Source organism: Schistocerca nitens, chromosome 4 (assembly GCF_023898315.1).
Source record: "Schistocerca nitens isolate TAMUIC-IGC-003100 chromosome 4, iqSchNite1.1, whole genome shotgun sequence".
Taxonomy (NCBI): Eukaryota; Metazoa; Arthropoda; class Insecta; order Orthoptera; family Acrididae; genus Schistocerca; species Schistocerca nitens.
The window spans coordinates 300,526,591-300,546,632 of record NC_064617.1 but is presented as its reverse complement, the minus strand read 5'-3'; the positions used below and the strand labels follow the sequence as shown (position 1 = coordinate 300,546,632).

At 45.3% G+C, this 20,042-nt stretch overlaps 1 protein-coding gene and 1 non-coding gene across 5 annotated transcripts in view; one reads left to right on the top strand and one right to left on the bottom strand.

The window, feature by feature from the left end:
- Window positions 1-20,042, top strand: part of LOC126251488 (DNA ligase 3) — a 605,411-nt gene that overhangs the window by 299,232 nt on the left and 286,137 nt on the right. The window lies entirely within an intron of this gene.
- Window positions 241-315, bottom strand: Trnat-ugu (transfer RNA threonine (anticodon UGU)). The gene has a single exon. It is a non-coding gene; the product is annotated as a tRNA-Thr (tRNA).

Sequence of the window (20,042 nt, the reverse complement as noted above, 5' to 3'; positions counted from 1 at the left end):
TGAAGTGACTTTTACGGCTATGACCTTTTATTTTTCGTCACAATCAATTCAGTGACTATCCGCCAGTATCAATGAGCATGTACTTTAATTCGTATTATATATGAGAGTAGTATCTGTTCCCGAAAGTACAGTTACCGTGGATGACCATGCAGCTTCGGTAGAAATGAAGTGATAATTAAATGGACACCCTAGCTGCAACCAGGCGTTGATGTACTTCATTTGGGACATGTTGAAAATGTGTGCCCCGACCGGGACTCGAACCCGGGATCTCCTGCTTACATGGCAGACGCTCTATCCATCTGAGCCACCGCGGGCACAGAGGATAGTGCGTCTGCAGGGACTTATCCCTTGCACGCTCCCCGTGAGATCCACATTCCCAACATGTCCACACCACTACATTCGTAGTGCGCCTAATAGATGTTTGCCCTTCATACTCATTACTCGTCGCAGATTAATCTACCAAGTCCCATACGAGTTCGGGCATAGCGTGTGCGTTCGCACAAGGTCAATGGCCGGGAAGCCATATTTTAACTATATAAGAGGTCCAGTATAATTCACTCACAAATACACAGAACACTGTTCCGAGCACAACAAACACTTGCAACGTGTGGAGGGCCAACAACATTAGATCTTCAGCAGTAATTCAAGAACCAAACATTATTCAGACGAAACGGGAGTCTTAGATGTTGTACTCTGTACTGGCAGAGTGTAAGTATATCTACATCTACATCGAGACTCATAAATTCATTCCACAAGCTCCATCACATTGTGTGACGTGTTAACGCTAGGGTTTGAAAAAAAAAAAAAAGTAATTATTGGTAACGTAAGTAATCGGTATTACTGTTTACATCTACCATGGATACTCTGCAAATCACATTAAAGTGCCTGGCAGAGGGTTCACTGAACCACCTTCACAATTCTCTATTATTCCAAACTCGTATAGCGCGCGGAAAAAATGAACACCTATATCTTTCCGTACGAGCTCTGATTTCTCTTATTTTATCGTGGTGATCGTTCCTCCCTATGTAGGTCGGTGTCAACAAAATATTTTCGCATTCGGTGGAGAAAGTTGGTGATTGGAATTTCGTGAGAAGATTCCGTCGCAACGAAAAACGCCTTTGTTTTAGAGATTTCCAGCCCAAATCCTGTATCATAGCTGCTATAGCACTCGTGTCAGGGCAAGGCCCGTGAGCTGAATTCCTTGCCACCCCTCGTATAGACCGATCTGTAGGATGCAACAGTAGCCGAGGATGGGGAAAACTAGCTCTCAACCATTTTCCTTTAGTTGCCTCTGGGAAAATAACTATTATTAATATAAGAAATCACGTATACAAAACCAGGTTGATTTTATTCGGTATTCCAATACAACATATTCTTTCCCATTGTTTTGGCTAGGAAACCCTAGTTTTCAGCATAATGTCCGTTCAATGCAACGGCCTTACGCCATCTTACTGAGAGAGCCTGTAATCCTGCATTGTAACACACGGCTGGTCGATGTCAGAGCAAACGTCTTGCTGCATGAATAACCTCCCCATCATCCACGTATTGCTTCCCGCAGAGTGTAATCTTCATTAGACCCGTCCGCCCCGATAGCTGAGTGGTCAGAGTGACGCATTGCCGTCCTACGGGCCCGGGTTCGATTCCCGGATGGGTCGGAGATTTTCTCCGCTCAGGGATTGGTGTTGTCTTCATCATCATCACCATCATTTCATCCCCATCCGGCGCGCAGGTCGGCCAGTGTGGCGTCGAATGTACACTGCTGGCCACCGTAAATGCAACACCCTGAAGGAAGCATCCGAATCAAGTGAAATTTACACCATTGGTTTGCAGCGATGAGATATGTAACTGCTTAGAATTTCAGCGCAGACGCACATCACGCGCGCCTGTGGCGCCACCTCATAGCGCCATTTAAGGGTTGGTGATTTCGACGAGTGTACGTTCGGCACGTGTGTTTACCTTGTGGTTGTTTCACAAGACGATCAGTTATGCCTCGTAGACAACAGCGAACATCTTTTGATCAAGTATCCGAGTTCGGCAGAGGAAGGATAGTGGCTTACCGAGATTGTGGATTATCATACAGAGAAATCGCTAGTCGTGTTGGACGAAACCAAACAACTGTAATGCGGATATGTGACCGTTGGATGCAGGAGGGTACGACGGACCGACGTGGTCGATCGCATTCACCTCGGTGCACCACTGCACGTGCTGATAGGCAAATTGTGCGCATGGCAGTGACGGATCGCTCAGTGACATCCCGAACCATAGCACAGCACATTGCGTCTGTAACGCATCATCCAGTGTCTGCGCGTACCATTCGACGCCGTTTACAGCAGAGTGGTCTGTCCGCAAGGCGTCCATTGCTTCGTCTACCATTGACGCAGAAGCACAGACGTCTCCGTCGCCAATGCTGTGATGACAGACGGATGTGGACGGCAGAATGGAATGACGTTGTCTTTACTGACGAGGCACGCTTCTGTCTGCAGTACCACGATGGTCGGATTCCAGTGTGGAGACACCGTGGAGAGAGGATGCTGGACAGCTGCATTATGCACCGCCACACTGGTCTTGCACCGGGTATTATGGTATGGGGCGGTATTGGATATTACTCTCGCACGCCTTTAGTGCGCATTGCCGGTACTTTAAATAGCCGGCGCTACATATCCGAGGTGCTGGAGCCAGTTGTCCTTCCTTACCTTCAGGGCTCGGCCACAGCCATATTTCAACAGGATAATGCGCGACCACACGTGGCACGCATTGTCCAAAGGTTCTTCGTCAATAACCAGATTGAATCGCTTCCCTGGCCGGCTCGCTCTCCGGATCTTTCGCCGATAGAAAACATATGGTCCATGGTTGCTCAACGAGTGACCCAGATTACATCTCCAGCTGCCACACCAGATGATCTTTGGCAACGTGTGGAAGCTGCTTGGGCTGCTGTACCCCAGGAACACATCCAACGTCTCTTTGTCTCAATGCCGAGACGTGTGGCAGCGGTGATCTCCAACAATGGCGGCTACTCTGGCTACTGATTCTGGCAGGAACCACATGTCACAGACGTATGTACACGTAATCATCTGATACTTGGTCAACATGTTATCTACAAAATAAATTTTGTTGTGCTACCTCTTGTCTTGGTGTTGCATTTACGGTGGTCAGCAGTGTAATAAGACCTGCACCAAGGCGGGCGGACCTGCTCCGCAAGGGACCTCCCAGCCAATGACGCCAAACGCTCATTTCCATATCCATTAGACCCAACTCTTTGCTCTTTATGGTCTTCTGGTAGGTGGCGACGAACCCATTGGGCGCACACCTTTGAGTATCCCAACTGGTGGACGAGTGCGTCAGCACTTCGAACAGACACATCCAGTTTTGGAGTGAGGTGTCTGGTTGTGATTAGTCGATCACCTCAAATAAGTGTGTCCACACGTTCTAACATTGCATGATTCACTTCTGTGTGCGGCCGGCTGGCACGCGGGAGACAGGACAAGTTTGAGCGACCTTGGTGCGGTGATGACAGACGCTTCGCCCAACGACTGCCTTGCTCCTGTTCACTGCCAGGTCTCCGCAGACGTTCTGCAAATGCCTGTGAACATTGCGATGCTCTGTTATCTAGCGAAAGAAACTCAGTGACAGCTCTCTGCTTGGAACGCACCTCAGTTACAGACGCCATTTTGAAGGCTACATTTAGCGCCGCCACATATCGGGACTTCATGATACCCTGTGGGCGGAAGCGGGAATATTCCACGATGTCCCACAACAAATTCCGCATTTTTTCAACCGAAATTGGTCGGAAAGAAAGTGTTGCGTTACTTATTGAATGCCTGTCGCAAAACACAGTTCATTTTCTGCAATTTAATTGCGCAAATCTCTGAGGAACTAAAAGAAAATTCCGTATTGTTTCTAACTTGGTGCTGTAGGAACATAGTAAAAAGCTGATGTGAGAACGTATGTTGTCTCACACTTTTGTCACGTGATTGTACTAAGCCCGTAGTAGCTGCATCGTAATCACACCCACTTTGATGGAGAAAAGGAAGAGCGTTCGCCCGGGTGACGTACTGCTCCTGTCATCGGAATTTTCCGCTCACGGAAGCTAGCACAACAAACGCGCATCGAGGGACGAGTCGGCGGTCTTTGTCTGTTAAGACTTCGTGGTAGCGTCCCGTTCTGCAGTCTTCAGTACTTCACGCCAATATTGCTGGTCTCCCATGCAAGAAGCGTCAAGTTTTCTTCTCTTTACTAACATGTAGTAGTGAACATACCTTGCACTGATCGACGAAAACTTAATTTATGTAGACACGAAAGAAGATACTATAAATAGAATTGACCATATCTTTCTTACGGAGAGAAGGAAGATGGGCATACTACTTCAAAGGAAATGTTGCTCTTGGGGTAATTTGTTAACGGGTGTGTCGGTCGATCGGCTGGTCGATTATTCGTAAACAGAAAATTTCACCGTGAATTTAAACATAGCAGATTAATGAAACGATAAAACACAATTAAAAGATGAAAGTGAAATATTTAAGAGATTCATACTCAGAGACTTCAATTACTTACAAAACGCCACCCTCCTCCTCGCACCCCCCCCCCCTACACACACACACACACACACACACACACACACACACACACACACACACAAAAATACGCTTACTCTTACAGGTAACATGACATTCGTAACGATACCCCTGTGTCCATGACCGGATATGGATAAAGCTAATCATCTTTCGCTTTTCTGATCTCAACCTCTCAAATACAGTATGAAGGCATGCTGGCTCAGGTCTTTAGACAGAGAAAAACCATGAGGAATATACTAATGGTTTTTCTCTGTCTAAAGACCTGATCCAGCATCCCTTCATACTGTATTTGAGAGGTTCAGATAAGAAAAGCGAAAGATGATTAGCTTTATCCATATCAGGTCATGGGCATACGACTTCCCGTAAACACTTTGATCATTCTCTGCTCCAAAGCTGTATAGTGTAAAATTTAATCAAAATAACTGTATTTCTGGTACCTTTATTACCATAAAATCGGTTACGCTGTAAATGACCAACTTCAGCTGACACCGAAATTTCATTAACAGTCTTCGTAATTCAGAAAACAGCAGAAATATATGGCGATTTCATGGCTTAAAAAGTCTGATCGCCATACATAACGCTAAGAGGCACATTGTGGAACACGAGTAGCACACTAAGCGCTTCGCTGACCGCTTGGAACTAGGACGGCCATCAGCCAGTTCATGCAGAGAACATACAGCGGCTGGACAAAAAGAAATGGAAACATCGAAAACACAACGCACTGCAATAGATAATACCGCGTAGGAAACCCGTTGGCATTCCAAACAGCTTCTAGTCGTCTCGGAATGGATAGAGATAGGTCTTGTATTGTTTTCAAGGGATTTTACATCATTTTTCCTGCAAAATAGTGGCAACCTCAGGTACGTACGCTTCTCTTCAAAGCAGACAATTAAGGCTCAATAATATTGAGTCCTGGTGACTGGTGGCCAGGAGAGATGCAACAAACCATCCTCTTGCTCGTAAAACCAATGCTGGACGTGCGAGCTGTTTGAACAGGTGTCTTATCGTCTTGGAACACAGCATCACCATTGGGGAAGTCCGCAGCTTGTGTTCTAATGGCTAGCGTTGCTGCCTCTGGATCATGGGGTCCCGGATTCGATTCCCGGCCGGATTGAGGATTTTCTCTGCCCGGGAACTGCGTGTGTTGTCCTAATCATTTCATCATCATTATTTGTGACAGCGACTGGATTGGATTGTGAATAAAAAAGACACTGTAAAAATTGGGACTTTCTACAGGCACTGATGACCGCACAGTTGAGCGCTCCACAAACCAAACATCACCACCACCACCACCACCACCACCACCACCACGACCACCACCACCATTGGGAAACGAAGATGCCATGGAATGGACCTGATCAACGAAAATGGTCACATAATTCTTGACAATAACACGGCTTTGCAGAGGCAGCTCCAGCCTGGGGCACATAGCCTACCATGATATGGCTGCCCAAATCTTCACCGAACCCCCACCGTGTTTCAATCTTAGGAGGAAAACTCGGCCAACAGTTGGAAACAGTGAAACAAGAACCATCCGACCACGTGACTGTTCCATTGCTCCATAGTCCATGTTTTACGGCTTCGGCACCACGTTTACTTATTTCGCCCATTTGCATGAGTAGTCTTGGTATTCCAGCTCGCCTTGCAGATACCACCTTCAAGAGATTCCTTCGTGCGTCTTGGTGCTGACAGGGTTCGCAAGTCGGATATTCGGTTCTGCAATGTCTTTTCCAGCTATCGTACTCTTTATTTTTCCGGAAAACCACCTCAGTGACCATCTGTCACTCTCGCTCAACATACACTTTCATCGGCGTTTTGACTTGGCGGATAATGTTTCACCACTTTACCAGTATGTGGTATACATCTTTGATGTGGTGCCTCTTGAAACACCCATCACTCCAGCTTCCTTGGTTACGGAGACACCCACCATACGAACATTAACAATTTGCCTTCGTTTGAATTCATTTAGCTCCGACATAATGGACTCAGAAGTGCCCAGAACACTGTTCTGATCACAGCTGGGGCTTGCGAAGTATGTAGGACAAATGCTGCTCGTAGTCAGATGCAGCACTGAAACCTGCAGACTTGACTAGCAACTGATTTTATGTCCAAGCAGCATTTCTCTCAATGTTTCCCTATTTTTGTCCAAACCATGCATGTGACTGTTTACTTTCGGTATAGCAGCGCAGACGTTCGGGGGACTACTTCTCGGGACAGTGGTTTGCGGTACTTGCTACTACTTAATCAAGTTCCACACACATTATGTCTAATTAGTACCCTTCGGAAGCTCTTACCAGTGCCACATAATAAGGTAAATACAATACTGGCCATTAAAATTGCTACACCAGGAAGAAATGCAGATGATAAATGGGTATTCATTGGACAAATATATTTTACTAGAACTAACCTGTGATTACATTTTCACGCAATTTGGGTGCATAGATCCTGAGAAATCAGTACCCAGAACAACCACCTCTGGCCGTAATGACGGCCTTGATACGCCTGGGCATTGAGTCAAACAGAGCTAGGACGGCGTATACAGGTACAACTGCCCATGCAGCTTCAACACGACACCACAGTTCATCAAGAGTAGTGACTGGCGTATTGTGACGAGCCAGTTGCTCGGCCAACATTGACCAGACGTTTTCAATTGGTGAGAGATCTGGAGAATGTGCTGGCCAGGGCAGCAGTCGAAAATTTTCTGTATCCAGAAAGGCCCGTACAGGACATGCAACATGCGGTCGTGCATTATCCTGCTGAAATGTAGGGTTTCGCCGGGGTCGAACGGGTCGTAACACATCTGAAATGTAACGTCCACTGTTGAAAGTGCCGTCAATGCGAACAAGAGGTGACCGAGACGTGTAAACAATGACACCCCATACCATCACGCCGGGTGATACGCCAGTATGACGATGACGAATACACGCTTCCAATGTGCGTTCACCGCGATGTCGCCAAACACGGATGCGACCATCATGATGATGTAAACAGAACCTGGATTCATCCGAAAAAATGACGTTTTCCCATTCGTGCACCCAGGTTCGTCGTTGAGTACACCATCGTAGGCGCTCCTGTGTGTGATGCAGCGTCAAGGGTAACCGCAGCCATGGTCTCCGAGCTGATAGTCCATGCTGCTGCAAACGTCGTCGAACTGTTCGTGCAGATGGTTGTTGTCTTGCAAACGGCCCCATCTGTTGACTCAGGGATCGAGACGTGGCTGCACGATCCGTTAGAGCCATGCGGATGAGATGCCTGTCATCTCGACTGCTAGTGATACGAGGCCGTTGGGATCCAGCACGGCGTTCCGTATTACCCTCCTGAACCCATCGATTCTATATTCTGCTAACAGTCATTGGATCTCGACCAACGGGAGCAGCAATGTCGCGATACGGTAAACCGCAATCGCGATAGGCTACAATCCGACCATCAAAGTCGGAAACGCGATGGTACGCATTTATCCTCCTTACACGAGGCATCAGAACAACGTTTCACCAGGCAACGCCAGTCAACTACTGTTTGTGTATCAGAAATCGATTGGAAACTTTCCTCATGTCAACACGTTGAAGGTGTCGCCACCGGTGGCAACCTTGTGTGAATGATCTGAAAAGCTAATCATTTACATATCACAGCATCTTCTTCCTGTCGGTTAAATTTCGCGTCTGTAGCACGTCATCTTCGTGGTGTAGCAATTTTAATGACCAGTAGTGTGGTTCAGTTGGTGTTAATTTGACAGCTGTAAACTTTAAAAATTACTTGCGTACATCAGGAAATTCGCCACGTTTAGACACAGTTATCAGTTCCGTATGGCCATGACAAAAGAATCTTCGCCATGTTACTAATTAGTCACGATCACAGCTGTCTAAGTATCCCTTAGAGTTATTTTCCATAACCAACCTTATCTGACTTTCGATTAGTGCTATTACTTTGACGAAGTTTAGTTGAAACGTCCTGCAGAGTATTTTTATTCCTCGAGTTTTAAACGGCGCAGCATGTTGTGGTTCCAGTAACCGAAAAGTATCCACTGACCTAGGACAGCCTTGGCCCCGCGGCATCACGTACAATACGCACAGTGGCAAAACTCTGGTGCCTGCGTATGTTCACCTACTTGTACCTGAAGACGCTGTCTTCAGGCACAATCCCGCAGCATTGTTAACGATGTGCGTGTGGTGCTGCCTTCTGACACGGTCCCCGATAAAATGTCGCGTGGGAAAGCTGTATCGCTTATTGCGTAAGTGCGTGGCCTAATTTGCTTATCACTCTTTATCAGGTCGTGCCAAGTGCGTAGCTGAGAGCAAAATATTGTCTCACTCGTAACGACTTAATCACGAAGCGTCGCGGCTGCTGTATTCGGTCCTGCTATACGGCGGCATTCTGCTGAGCTCTCTGACGTTATGTGCGCCTCGCTGTCTGTCAGGAGACGGGTCTTATTCTTTTTGACTGTTCTCCTTGCGCACCCGAGGAGTCCCGTTCAGGCCGCGATAATACTTGGGATTACGCCGACTCGGGATTTCCTCGTCATACATCTACATCTTACATTTATACTCCGCAAGCCACCCAACGGTGTGTGGCGGAGGGCACTTTACGTGCCACTGTCATTACCTCCCCTTCCTGTTCCAGTCGCGTATGGTTCGCGGGAAGAACGACTGTCTGAAAGCCTCCGTGCGCGCTCTAATCTCTCTAATTTTACATTCGTGATCTCCTCGGGAGGTATAAGTAGGGGGAAGCAATATATTCGATACCTCATCCAGAAACGCACCCTCTCGAAACCTGGCGAGCAAGCTACACCGCGATGCAGAGCGCCTCTCTTGCAGAGTCTGCCACTTGAGTTTATTAAACATCTCCGTAACGCTATCACGGTTACCAAATAACCCTGTGACGAAACGCGCCGCTCTTCTTTGGATCTTCTCTATCTCCTCCGTCAACCCGATCTGGTACGGATCCCACACTGATGAGCAATACTCAAGTATAGGTCGAACGAGTGTTTTGTAAGCCACCTCCTTTGTTGATGGACTACATTTTCTAAGCACTCTCCCAATGAATCTCAACCTGGTACCCGCCTTACAAACAATTAATTTTATATGATCATTCCACTTCAAATCGTTCCGCACGCATACTCCCAGATATTTTACAGAAGTAACTGCTATCAGTGTTTGTTACGCTATCATATAATCATACAATAAAGGATCCTTCTTTCTATGTATTCGCAATACATTACATTTGTCTATGTTAAGGGACAGTTGCCACACCTTGCACCAAGTGCCTATCCGCTGCAGATCCTCCTGCATTTCGCTGCAATTTTCTAATGCTGCAACTTCTCTGTATACTACAGCATCATCCGCGAAAAGCCCCATGGAACTTCCGACACTATCTACTAGGTCATTTATATATATTGTGAAAAGCAATGGTCCCATAACACTCCCCTGTGGCACGCCGGAGGTTACTTTAACGTCTGTAGACGTCTCTCCATTGATAACAACATGCTGTGTTCTGTTTGATAAAAAACTCTTCAATCCAGCCACACTGCTGGTCTGATATTCCGTAGGCTCTTACTTTATCAGGCGATAGTGCGGAACTGTATCGAACGCTTTCCGGAAGTCAAGGAAAATAGCATCTACCTGGGAGCCTGTATCTAATATTTTCTGGGTCTCAAGAACAAATAAAGCGAGTTGGGTCTCACACGATCGCTGTTTCCGGAATCCATGTTGATTCCTACAAAGTAGATTCTGGGTTTCCAAAAACGATATGATACGCGAGCAAGAAACATGTTCTAAAATTCTACAACAGATAGACGTCAGAGATACAGGTCTATAGTTTTGCACATGTGCTCGACGACCCTTCTTGAAGACTGGGACTACCTGTGCTCTTTTCCAATCATTTGGAACCTTCCGTTCCTGTAGAGACTTGCGGTACACGGCTGTTACAAGGGGGGCGAGTTTTTTCGCGTACTCTGTGTAGAATCGAATTGGTATCCCGTCAGGTCCAGTGGACTTTCCTCTGTTGAGTGATTCCAGTTGCTTTTCTATTCCTTGGACACTTATTTCGATGTCAGCCATTTTTTCGTTTGTGCGAGGATTTAGAGAAGGAACTGCGGTGCGGTCTTCCTCTGTGAAACAGTTTTGGAAAAAGGTGTTTAGTATTTCAGCTTTACGCGTGTCATCCTCTGTTTCAATGCCATCATCATCCCGGAGTGTCTGGGTATGCTGTTTCGAACCACTTACTGATTTAACGTAAGACCAGAAATTCCTAGGATTTTCTGTCAAGTCGGTACATAGAATTTTACTTTCGAATTCACTGAACGCTTCACGCATGGCCCTCCTTACGCTAACTTTGACATCGTTTAGCTTCTGTTTGTCTGAGAAGTTTTGGCTGCGTTTAAACTTGGAGTGAAGCTCTCTTTGCTTTCGCAGTAGTTTCCTAACTTTGTTGTTGTACCACGGTGGGTTTTTCCCGTCCCTCACAGTTTTACTCGGCACGTACCTGTCTAAAACGCATTTTACGATTGCCTTGAACTTTTTCCATAAACACTCAACATTGTCAGTGTCGGAACAGAAATTTTCGTTTTGATCTGATAGGTAGTCTGAAATCTGCCTTCTATTACTCTTGCTAAGCAGATAAACCTTCCTCCCTTTTTTTATATTCCTATTATCTTCCATATTCAGGGATGCTGCAACGGCCTTATGATCACTGATTCCCTGTTCTGCACATGCAGAGTGGAAAAGTTCGGGTCTGTTTGTTATCAGTAGGTCCAAGACGTTATCTCCACGAGTCGGTTCTCTGTTTAATTGCTCGAGGTAATTTTCGGATAGCGCACTCAATATACTGTCACTCGATGCTCTGTCCCTACCACCCGTCCTAAACATCTGAGTGTCCCAGTCTATATCTGGTAAATTGAAATCTCCACCTAAGACTATAACATGCTGAGAAAATTTATGTGAAATGTATTCCAAATTTTCTCTCAGTTGTTCTGCCACTAATGCTGCTGATTCGGGAGGTCGGTAAAAGGAGCCAATTACTAACCTAGCTCGGTTGTTGAGTGTAACCTCCACCCATAATAGTTCACAGGAACTATCCACTTCTTCACTACAGGAGCCGGCCGAAGTGGCCGTGCGGTTAAAGGCGCTGCAGTCTGGAACCGCAAGACCGCTACGGTCGCAGGTTCGAATCCTGCCTCGGGCATGGATGTGTGTGATGTCCTTAGGTTAGTTAGGTTTAACTAGTTATAAGTTCTAGGGGACTAATGACCTCAGCAGTTGAGTCCCATAGTGCTCAGAGCCCTTTGAACCATTTTTTCACTACAGGATAAACTACTACTAACAGCGACGAACACTCCACCACCGGTTGCATGCAATCTATCATTTCTAAACACCGTCTGTACCTTTGTAAAAATTTCGGCAGAATTTATCTCGCCCGGGTTCCCGGGTTCAATTCCCGGCGGGGTCAGGGATTTTCTCTGCCTCGTGATGGCTGGGTGTTGTGTGATGTCCTTAGGTTAGTTAGGTTTAAGTAGTTCTAAGTTCTAGGGGACTGATGACCATCGATGTTAAGTCCCATAGTGCTCAGAGCCAGCCAGAATTTATCTCTGGCTTCAGCCAGCTTTCTGTACCTATAACGATTTCAGCTTTGGTGCTTTCTATCAGCGCTTGAAGTTCCGGTACTTTACCAACGCAGCTTCGACAGTTGACAATTACAATACCGATTGCTGCTTGGTCCCCGCTTGTCCTGACTTTGCCCTGCACCTGTTGAGGCTGTTGCCCTTTCTGTACTTGCCCAAGGCCATCTAACCTAAAAAACCGCCCAGCCCACGCCACACAACCACTGCTACGCGTGTAGCCGCTTGTTGCGTGTAGTGGACTCCTGACCTATCCAGCGGAATCCGAAACCCCACCACCCTATGGCGCAAGTCGAGGAATCTGCAGCCCACATGGTCGCAGAACCGTCTCAGCCTCTGATTCAGACGCTCCACTCGGCTCTGTACCAAAGGTCCGCAGTCAGTCCTGTCGACGATGCTGCAGATGGTGAGCTCTGCTTTCATCCCGCTAGCGAGACTGGCAGTCTTCACCAAATCAGACAGCCGCCGGAAGCCAGAGAGGATTTCCTCCGATCCATAGCGACACACATCATTGGTGCCGACATGAGCGACCACCAGCAGATGGGTGCACCCTGTACCCTTCATGGCATCCGGAAGGACCCTTTCCACATCTGGAATGACTCCCCCCGGTATGCACACGGAGTGCACATTGGTTTTCTTCCCCTCTCTTGCTGCCATTTCCCTAAGAGGCCCCATTACGCGCCTGACGTTGGAGCTCCCAACTACAAGTAAGCCCACCCTCTGCGACCGCCCGGATCTTGCAGACTGAGGGGCAGCCTCTGGAACAGGACAAGCAGCCATGTCAGGCTGAGACAGCCTGAGACAGAGCCTGAAACCGGTTCGTCAGACAAACTGGAGAGGCCTTCCGTTCAGCCCTCCGGATTGTCTTTCACCCCCCTGCCACATCTTGAGACGACCTCCCACTCTACCACAGGTGAGGGATCAGCCTCAATGCGGGCAGTATCCCGGGCAACCACAGTCGTAGTCCGATCGGGGGATGCGTGGGACGAGCTGGCCGTCCCCGACAAACCCCCATCCGGACCCCCACAGTGATGCCCATTGGCAACAGCCTCAAGCTGTGTGACCGAAGCCAACACTGCCTGAAGCTGGGAGCGAAGGGATGCCAACTCAGCCTGCATCCGAACACAGCAGTTGCAGTCCCTATCCATGCTAAAAACTGTTGTGCAAAGAACGTCTGAACTAATCTACAGAGAGCGCAAACAAATCGACAAAATTTAAACGGTTATTAAAATACAAGATTGCCTAGTAAACGCAGTAAAGCTGCTACTTGCGCACTGCTGACACACTGCTCGGCGGCGGAAGGAGACTACGCGATTTTACACTATTCACTGTTCTCTGAGAAAACAATGAGAGGGACGTTTTTCAGGTAGTTCTTCTAGGATGTAGTATGGGTGATTGCGTGTGTGCAATTCTCTGTACACCCGTAGCGGATATCCTCACCTTGTAATTTCGTTTTGCGTTTGCTGTTGAATAAATTCGTCGTTGGATACATCAGCGTACACATCTGCATCAACTTTCTCATAAAGTAGTTCATTCTAGCCTATGTTACATTCATTTGGTTAGATAATGCTTCCTTTGCAGTTTAAGGCATCGCTTTTCATCCAAAAGACATTTCTACTTGCCTGAAAGTGCCGCAAGAAAGCCGGGAGATGGTTATTGGTATTTCAAACACGATGCTGCTTGTATCACATTCTTAACAAGGTTTCAGCTAAGTAGAACGCTTCTGTTTTGTCGAACCTCGTCGGTGAACTAGTTCTTCTTGCAAGGACCTTGCGTATTGTACAGTTATTTTTCTGATACAGCTGTGCATGAACGCATTTTGTTTCTTTGAAACCTTGTCCAGGCACCTGTTTTTTGTTAGTCACCTGCACTTGAGAATCGATGATGATAGTAACCCATACGAACTCGGCGTGAAGTTTCGAGTCGGCAGTAAATTGTCAATATAATGCGTTCTGCAAACAGATTCCTCGTTTTACAAGCCATTGATAATGTACTGACAGACGTATCGCCGAAGAAGTGAGTTGCGTTTCTCGTTAGGTGGAACAAAATTCCAAAAATGGCGAAGTCTTTATGCTTATCCTCCCTTTCCCCCTCTCACTACGCGTGCACACTAAGACGATTCCTTGCCCATTATCACGCCTGATCTCTATTTGTAGCTCAGCAAGTGTTCCGTCGTCAGAGACCCGGTGCCGATAGGACTTCAAAATAAAAGCGACGTGGGAGGGACATTGGTGAATTCTCCATCAAAATACTTAGGTTTTGCTTTTTTACTATATAAACTACTAAATATTGCACTTCTGGAAATACGGACACTATATATGCTGTTAAAGACCCCATTTAACAGCTTACTTGTAATGAGGTTGGTGCCGAAGGCTTGGTCATTTCTCATGAACTTGAAAAGCCTCTCTGTGGCTTCTGACATTGACGTCAATCTGCACGTCTTTAGTAAACTCTCTTTTGTTTGTTTATAGAAGCTGACACGCGTCAGCTGCTCTACACAGATTACGTTGAAACACAAAGATACGGTCATGCATGGTTCCTGGAAAGGGAAAGGAAGGGAAACAAAAATTTCGAACACAAAGACGGCTGTCGGCCTACACAGAGCAACTCGACTGGCCACAAACAGGATGCTTCTTGCCACATGTGATTGTGTCATACAGCTCGTCAATGACAGGAGTATGTGTTTGACGGATCGCTACCGCCTCCATTTTTATGGTAACAGAGGCAGTTGTTGTATGAGGTTTCATCCTTGGGACCGTTTCACTAAAGTCTCCAATGTATTCGAAATTTTTTTTTAAGAAGTCCTTAGTGCAATTCACGCCTGTACAAGAACCCCAGTTGTGCTGAAGAGCCACCTAGTTGTTAGTGAAAGTTGGTCCCCCCCCCCCCCCTCTCTCTCTCTCTCTCTCTCTCTCTCTCTCTCTCTCTCTCTCTCTCTCTCTCTAAATGATGTGTATTTCCACCCTGAATCGTGTCAGAATTTTGCATTGATCAAAAATGTAAATACATATCGCACATTAAACGTAAACATTAGCTGAACGCCGTACTGCAGCCCATACACTACCCTCAGCCTACACCTGAAATTCTTCATGTCTATATACATACGTGAGCAGTATGTATATGGACGTGGCCTTTTGGGCTAGACACTGTCAATTTTTAAATATTTTGGCGAAGACAGACTAACGTTTATGATGTGCTGAGTTTTATCCACTTGACATCTTGTGGCCGAGCGGTTCTAGGCGCTTCAGTCTGGAACCGCATGACCGCTACGGTCGCAGGTTCTAATCCTGCCTCGGGCATGGATGTGTGTGATGTCCTTAGGTTAGTTAGGTTTAAGTAGTTCTAAGTTCTAGGGAACTGGTGACCTCCGCAGTTAAGTCCCATAGTGCTCAGAGCCATTTGAACCATTTTTTGACATCTTGTGCGTGAAGCTCAGGGTAAAATGAACAAGTAATTCTAAAGAAAGAAAAAAAAATTAGTACCTGAAGATAACAGCTAATACTGTTGAAACCAGTTGTCTTCAATAAATGTTTTGTGCGATCTTAGATTCTGAAAGGTTTTTAAGAAACATAATCCAAAGAGCTCAACACTTAGTAAAATTGTGTAAATTATGTTAGCAAAGGATAGACTAGCCTGGCGACCTGCATCATACCAGTCTTCGGACTGACGACGGCGACGAAGACAACATTGCTTCATATCGTTACGCAGAAGTAAAGCACACTTTTTGATACTAATGACGAGCTTCCTACTCAAAAGCATCTAGACCATGAAGGACGGAAGCGGCGGCGTGTTGCCGCTGCTGAGGTGCCTTGGCAGCCCCCCAGCTGTTGGGAGCTCTTGCCGGAGCTCGTTTGCGCGCGACGTACCGCCCTCTGTCAGCACTCGCAGACCGTCGTTTGTTTGCTTGTCTGCCGGTCCGCCTTGCCGCTGTCCGGCGACCTTCCAAGACGCTCACCACGTGTTCCAGCCGATACTTCCGTACGTTATTTCTGCAGGATGGGAATCTTGTTCAGTAGTATAGAACGATGGATATGTTCATAGCGACGTTCTCAGATTTCTGAAACACGTGGCTAAGCAATCGGAAATTCAGGGATTTTTCTGTAGTACTAGAATCTGAAATTAGGCCCTTCTTGGTCAAGACTGGAAATACATGTTTCGCGATTGAGTCAATACCCGACATTGGAATAAGAGCTAAAGATAGAATCATACGACATAAATAGCTCGTTAACGCCTTGTAATCAGTTAAAACTCTCATGTCTCCAGGAGAGATCCCATAAATGCAACAGTACGGAAGACGGCCGGATGTCGGGCTTTGATTTATCGGAAGATCAAACCCACGTAAGAGGTTGTTTACAATACACTATCGACCAGTTCCTAAGTATTGTTCGTTCTATTGGAACACGTTGGAAGATATATAAGAGAGAGAGAGAGAGAGAGAGAGAGAGAGAGAGAGAGAGAGAGAGAGAGAATCAAAGAAGAGCCGCAAAATAAAAATTATTGACGGGCCCCTTCACTCAGCGCATGTGAGTAATCGAATGGCTTGAGTCCTTCAGTGGAAAATACTACAAGAAAAATGTTGTGCATTATGGAAAGTTTTACAGTCAAAGCTATGAAAACACACATTCCAATACAAGTTCTCTATAACTTCTATCACAAATCTTGCATCACGTAAAAGTTGGAGTTATTCATTGGGAGCAGGCAGTCTCAATGCGCCGTTGGACTAACCGAATAAAAATCACCACCCTCACATATAAATCGAAAATGCTAGCTGCGAGCTCTCTCTCTCTCTCTCTCTCTCTCTCTCTCTCTCTCTAGCAATTTCAGAATTTTAAGACTTCAAAGTTTATGAATGTTTTTACGCCAATTTAGTGTACTGTGAATGGGATCTTAGTCTTGTCATTAGTAGCTTAGGAAACTTTTGAATAAACAAGTTTCTTACATAGATAAACAGTGAACTGTTTTTACGAAATGAAACATTTTTCAACATTGATACAGACGTTGGCTACCGCTCCTGCTGCTTCTCTTGTGTCATCATTGTTTTTTTACTGCACTCGATAGCAGACTCTCATTGTTTCTTATTAATTCGCGAAGAATTCTCTCTTATTGCAGACCACGGATTTTCATAGGCCACGCTACATAAATTTCCTCTCTGTAGCTGCGTCTTCTCTAATCTTTCGAAACCAGTTAAAAGATTTAAAATTATGATGCCTTCCTTTAGCAACGCCACTCATTTCGACAAATTTCCCAAACGTATTGATAAGAGTGATGTCAACGAATGACTTGAATTACGACGACAAAATTAATAAATTACCAGTAATCGCATGTCCAGAGAGCTGGTAAAGCAAGTTACAAAATACACTAGCTTCACAGAAAACGAAAGGACATAGCTTTTTCTGGCGCTGTGAATCGCGCGGTAGTCTACCTGCTAGGGGAGCGTTGCAGGTGTGGAAAGATTAGTTACATCTTTAACAGTTGTTTATCAGCGCTAATTGTAATAAGAATACAGAAAATTTATCTATCGCCTAGAACCATTTTGATGCCATTTATCTACTAGCCCTGAAAAAAAAAGCTGTTCATGGTGACGTCCGGATGCTAAAAGAAACATTACGTGAAATGGTTTTGTCACCCTCTTAGTACTAAACAAATGCGATGTCCGCACTACCCTTTGGTTTATGGTGTCGCAGTTTTTCTTAGTTGAAATGTAACGGGGAGAATTTAAACGTGTTTATAGACTAGTTTGCTGATAGTATCCTGTTTCGTGCCTCGATGCAGTGCGGAAAATCGTCCTTAGGCCCTGTAGATCATCTGAAAGGGAAAAAATGGTAACGTCGTGCTGTGTATCGGGTACAATGGTCGTCATACATGGCGCTTATACGTTCAGTTCGTAGTGTGTGCTCGCTGGTAGTTAACTTACCTGACAATATCAGCGGTATTACTGGAAGAGTGAAGTAGATAACAAGATACCTCACTCGATTACTTATGATTCTGTACTGATTGCCTCTTAGCCTTATAAATGTATTTTTGCGGTTTTTCTCTTTCCTCTGATTCAAGAATCGCTAGCGATACCGATGAATTTCTGGGGAAGATACCAGCTGTAGTCTTTCGTAAAATAAAAGTAAATTTCCTGTGTACTCGTGAAAGTTTTTTTTAAGATTACCCCGTTGTTTGGCTGTATATTACTGTATTTTTTTCCTGCTCAATCTAGATTTCGGTTTTTACGCCATTATCGAGTAAAATGTTCTTTGACTATTAATACATCATATCTGGTAATGTCAGTCCCAACCAGACATGTCGTGTCAATGGTCTAAGAATATTGTATTCGGCAACGGCCTAAAACCGAAATCTAGAGTGTACAGAAGAAAAATACAGTAATATAGTCAAATCGTGGTGTATTTTTTCAAAAACTGCTATACAGTATAAACGTGGGTTACCACTACCGAAAACCTTTTATTTATGGAAGTATTTTAAATACGGCTTAAGAATTTAGAAGGGAACACCAGTACTTGGAACAACAGCAAATGATTTTGTCGTGTCGCACCGTTCATAAGACAGGAACAGTGCCAATGATTTATGCTATAAATATTGTCTACCATAGAAATGAAACTTGCTAAATGGATTCACGTACAGGTTTCGTGATTAGCTCCATTTTTCTTAAGCTGTTGCAGCCCTAATGGCTGTTAGAAATCGATTGTTTTAGCATGGTGATATTCGATGAGATTCTTTGCTAACAGGCGCTATGCATGAGGATCATTGTACCCGATACACATTACCGTGTTACTATTTTTTTACACATGCAAATGATCCACATGACAGAATTACTATGTTCCACGCCGCGTCGAGGCCACAGAACTAGAGTACATCAGTAAACTAGACTATGCACATGTTATACTTCAACTAAGAAAAATTCCTACGATACGGTGAATCAGTGGGCAATGCGAACATTACATTTATTTAGTACTGAAGGTGATAAAAGCATTTGATTTAATGTTTTAGAGAAAACACGGGGCAGACGATGCGAATTCGAGTGACAGCGTTAAGATAATTAATTGATAGTTTCTTAATGAAGACCTGTACTATCTTTTCTATGATTTGACGAAATTTTGGAAAATGATGTACTGACCTTCTAGATCATAGAGGACATCAGACACAATTGTTGGGTGCTATTGGAGCTGCTTCTGAGACTTCGACAACAGAAACTAAAATATAGCGCTGTTTAAACTATGTAATAGTTTACCAAGCGGTAACACCCCACGACTTGTTGGAAAAGATATAAGAAAACGACTAGATCGGAAGGATCTGTCATTCATGTAGGAATATTTGGACAGATAATGTGTTCTGGGTGTTGCACATAGTTCATAGCTACCACCAGTAACAAGGTATTTCCTCCGGAAAGCTTTACATGTCCAGAGAGTAGCGGAAAGGTGGACCAGAGTTTCAGGACGCCAACTCACATTTGGAAGAAGGAAATGTCACATGGAAAGATGGTTTTATTGTTAGAATTCACTTTCTACAACTCTATGCAATGCATTAATCATGGGAAATGAAAACAGGAACAGAAAAATGCCGGCTTACCACATGCAATTCTTTCTTAGATTACATGTTAAAAATGTCCCCCGTTAGTCCTGAAACACAAAGCAACCCACCGTCGCACTGAATCTCGGATGATCCGGTGTACCCCTGGAGTATTGCGTATCGATTCGTAGGTTCCACGATATGGGCACAAGAACTTCCTGCTTCTGGCGCCGGGGTTCGATACACAAGAGTTCTCAGACAATTGCCACAAACAAAAGACTAGAGGGTTTATTCCGGAGAACGTGGTGGCCAAGTAATAAATTCTTTTCGTCTTATCCTTCCGCCACAAA